This window comes from Castor canadensis, chromosome 7 (assembly GCF_047511655.1).
Source record: "Castor canadensis chromosome 7, mCasCan1.hap1v2, whole genome shotgun sequence".
Classification (NCBI taxonomy): Eukaryota; Metazoa; Chordata; class Mammalia; order Rodentia; family Castoridae; genus Castor; species Castor canadensis.
In genome coordinates, this window is record NC_133392.1 from 32347018 (window position 1) to 32351381 (window position 4364).

The window sequence follows — 4364 nt, forward strand, 5'->3', positions numbered from 1 at the left end:
TCTTACTTCCATAAATGTGTTTCTAGAAATAAAAGTGCTAGCATGTAACAATTTATATGCAAGGATATACCTTGCATTATTTCTTTCAAAATAGCCAGAAAAATCTGGAATCAACATGAATGTACAGGGGGGAATGTTTGAATACCTTATAGCAAATCCGTGCTGTGAAATGTGAATTATTTAAAAGAATGCTATAGGGAGGATTCAGGCGCGATTGGTTAGGTCCTTCTGATGAAACCATGACCAGGTGGGCACGAGTTACTACCACACAGAATAAGAGACCCTTGCCTGCAACATCATGGGAGGACATGAAGAAGGGGTCCTTTGAGGGGAGGAGCCAAAACTTTCTGAAGGATAAACAACTTGCAGTGGATAGGCAGTCCCTTAAAAATGATGCACCTCAGGCCAAACATAAAAAGAACAAGAAGAAAAAAGAGTACATAAATGAAGATGTGAACGGATTCATGGAATACCTACGACAGAACTCACAGATGGTTCACAGTGGGGAGCTGATAGCAGCAGATAGCCAGGAAGTAAGGGAAGAAACTGCAGTTGCTTTAAAGAAAGACAGTCGACGAGAAGGAAGACGATTAAAAAGACAAGCAGCAAAGAAAAATGCAATGGTATGTTTCCATTGTAGAAAACCTGGCCATGGAATTGCTGATTGCCCAGCTGCCCTTGAAAATCAAGATATGGGCACTGGAATATGTTATCGGTGTGGATCCACAGAGCACGAAATAACAAAGTGCAAAGCTAACGCAGACCCAGCTCTGGGTGAATTTCCTTTTGCAAAATGCTTTGTTTGTGGGGAAATGGGGCACCTGTCCAGATCTTGTCCTGATAATCCCAAAGGACTCTATGCTGATGGTGGTAGTTGCAAACTTTGTGGCTCTGTGGAACATTTAAAGAAAGATTGCCCTGAAGGTCAGAATTCAGATCGAATGGTCACAGTTGGTTGCTGGGCAAAGGGAATGAGTGCTGACTATGAAGAAATTTTGGATGCTCCTAAACCTCAGAAACCTAAAACAAAGATACCTAAAGTTGTTAATTTTTAATAGTGATTAGTACTATTGTTACTTTCCTATTTTGCAAGTTAGAGCAGGGGTCCCTTGGAGTCAAGCCTCTATTGTAGATAGCACTGTGACCTAGGTGGGGGAAAATCAGCTTCCTGCTTTTTGTCTATCAAGGAGTACTTCTACATTGTTTAGAAAAAAATCACTGAAGAGAAGTAAAAGATAATTAAGTTGTAGTCTCTAAAAGAACTTGCTCTTTTGAGACAGGGTCTCACTGTGTACTCCAAGCTGGCCTTGAACTATGATCCTTCTGCCTCAGCCTCCTGAATGCTGGGATTGTGGGTGAGCTCCCCCATGCCCAGCTAAAAACATTTTGACAAACAGAACCTAGTCTTAACTAAATGACTATGTGTCTAATTGTAACAGACATCTTTACTGGGGTTTGAACTCAGGGCTAGGGAGCCCTGCTAGGGAGGCGCTCTACCAGTTGAGCCATTCCACCAGCAACATTCATCTTTTTTAAAAGCAAAGTTAAGTATTAAAGTGAGCAAATTCTGAAAAGCATGCTGCTTTTTTATTTGTAGATGAATTTTTGGTTAAGGTGTTTTCTTAAAACTATCAATTTATTATTATGAGATAATAAAAATCTGTATTTGAATGTTGAATAAAAATGCATTTGTTATTTTTCTGAAAAAAAAATAAAAGAATGCTATAGATCTCTATATACTGGCTTAGAAAAATGCTTATGATGTTTTGTTAAATGGAAAAGCAAGTCAGATCATTTTCAAAACCTTTTCGTTTATCTGAATATGGTTAGAAAAATAAATGCCAGTCATGGTGGCACACACCTGCAGCCTCAGCTTCTTAGGGGGCTGAGGCAGAAGGATTGCTTGAGTCCAGGAGCTCATGACCAGCCCGTGCAACATAGCAAAAGCCTATCTTAAAAAATTGGAATGCAAAGAATAAAGATTATGAATTTTTATTTTATATAATTTTTTGGGGGGGGACAGTATGGGGATTGAACTCTATGCCTCATGTCTGCCACTCTACCATTTATTTTTTGAAGTACAGAAAATCAAGAAAGCAAGCCAGGTATGGTGGCACAAGACTATAATTCCGGCATTTAGGAGCTGGAGACAGTAGGATTATGAGTTTGAGGCTATCCTTGGCTACATAGAGAGGAAAAACAAAACAGGCTGGGGTGTGGCTCAAGAGGTAGAGCCTCTGCTGAGCAAACATGGAGGCCCTGAGTTCAAAACTCCAGTAACACACACACAGGGTTAAAAAAAAAATCGCATCACGAACTGTTACTTATTAAAAAAAAAAGTAGAGAACTGGTGTAGCCTATGAGAAGTAGAAAGTCAATGCTCACATTTCCCCTCACAAGGTGAAAGGGAGACAGAACAAATGTCTCATCCCTCTCAGGTAGGTGGCTGGGGAAGGGATAGATGTGGATGCTGTCAGAGTAGAGCTAGAGACATAGACAGGTATTTCGGGAAGGGTGATTTTAGCTGATTACTAGAAGTATCCAAAAGCTGAAGCATCTGTCACATGATGTTTGAGTTTCTCAGAGCTAGAAATATCAAGCCAAGATTAGGTGACCATCTGTCATGTGTGCTGGGGAAGAAATTTCCAGTGTTAAATGGAGGTTGGATTAGATAATTTTGAACATCCTTCCAGTGCTACAATACTATGATTTTAACACCTGGCAAAGCTTTATTAAGATATGACATTGTAAATGAAGTGTCTGCTGACTCAGAAATGATGCTAATGGCAGATGAAATTGCCCAGTACACAAGGGGAGGCTTTGTATGATCAATAGGATATTGTGATTAGGAATTTGTGTTAGGTTGTGGTTCTTGCACTGTTTGACTTTCTATCATTAGCATGTATTAATCTTGCAATAAAAACTCATTAAAGATACAAATTTCCATAATTCCTCCTTTTTGAAGGTACTGGAGTTTGAATTCAGGGCCTGTGCTTACTAGGTGGGCACTCTACCACTTGAGCCACACCTGCAGTCCAATTCTTCCTTTTTTAGATTTTTTTTTAAATGTGGTACTGGGGTTTGAACTCAGGGCTTCACACTTGCTAGGCAGGCACTTTGCTGTTTGAGCCTCTCTGCCAACCCCAATTCTTCCTTTTTAACCTTAGATTCCTGTAAAGAATGGTCTCTTTAACTGCTTGACATTGTGGATAAAGACACTAAGTTCAGAAGATAGTTTTCTTTTTTTGGCAATACTGGGGTTTGAACTCACAACCTCATCCTTGCTAGGCAGGGGCTCTTACCACTTGGGCCACTCCCTCAGCCTCTTTTTTTCCCCCCCACCCCATGCCTCCCCATTCACAATACAGACCAGGCACAAGGCCTGGTATATATGGGTATATGGGATAGGTTTACTTTGCCTCTTCTTTGTATATTGTAAGCGTAAGAATACAGCCTGGAATAAGCACCAGGAGGCTCACCAGCCCTTTTTTGTGATGTTTTTTTTTCAAGATAGGGTCTCATGAACTATTTGCCCAGGCTGGCTTTGAACTGAGATCCTCCTGTTCTCTGCCTCCTGAGTAGTTAGGGTGACAGATATGAGCCATGTGCACCTAGCTCTTTTTTTTTTTTTTTTTCCATTGAAAATCCCTTACAGATCCTGCTTGAATGAACTGCCAAAGACCAGGGGAAAGGGCACCCAGGAGGGTCCACCTCCACACCTTTCTGTTTATACACAGAAATAAACAGAGTTCTTTCACAGAGCAGGCCTCAGGCCCCAATCAGCTGGGATGACAGGCACATGCCACCACACCTGGCTTGATTGGGATGGAGTCTCCACAACTTTTTTTTTCTGTTCTGGGATTTGAACTGAGGGCCATCACCTTGAGCCACTCCACCAGCCCATTTTTGTGAAGGGTTTTTCAAGATAGGGTCTCATGGAACTATTTGCCTGGGCTGGCTTCAAACTGCAATTCTCCTGATCTCTGCCTCCTGAGTAGTTAGGATTACAGGCCTGAGCCACCATAACTAAGCACTCTATAACTTTTGCCTGGCTGGCCTCGAACTACCATCCTCCCAATCTCTGCCTCCCTAGTAGCTAGGATTACAGATATGTACCACTGAGCCTGGCCTAGTTTTTCTTCCTTTCTTAGATGGTGGTGTTTTTACCTGTCTTTTATAATCACCAATTGCTTTCATGCAGACAAAAGTGAACGTAAAGCCCTTTCAATTACAGCAGCATTAATGCTCTGTAAAAAGCAAAATTTGGAAACAACAGGAGATAAAATAGATTAGTAAATGTATAAATACTTTTACCCTAACATACATGATCATTTGTTGCAAAGTGAAAACACCCTTCAAAAAAT

The 4364-nt window shown here is 40.9% G+C and overlaps 1 non-coding gene and 1 pseudogene across 1 annotated transcript; one reads left to right on the forward strand and one right to left on the reverse strand.

Annotated features, from left to right (window-relative positions):
- The first annotated feature begins 203 nt into the window (after positions 1-203).
- Positions 204-1675, forward strand: LOC109697673 (zinc finger CCHC domain-containing protein 9 pseudogene; annotated as a pseudogene).
- Positions 1676-3343: 1668 nt separating this feature from the next.
- LOC141425351 (small nucleolar RNA SNORA51) lies at positions 3344-3476 on the reverse strand. The gene has a single exon (XR_012450411.1). It is a non-coding gene; the product is annotated as a small nucleolar RNA SNORA51 (small nucleolar RNA).
- Between the last annotated feature and the right edge of the window lie 888 nt (positions 3477-4364).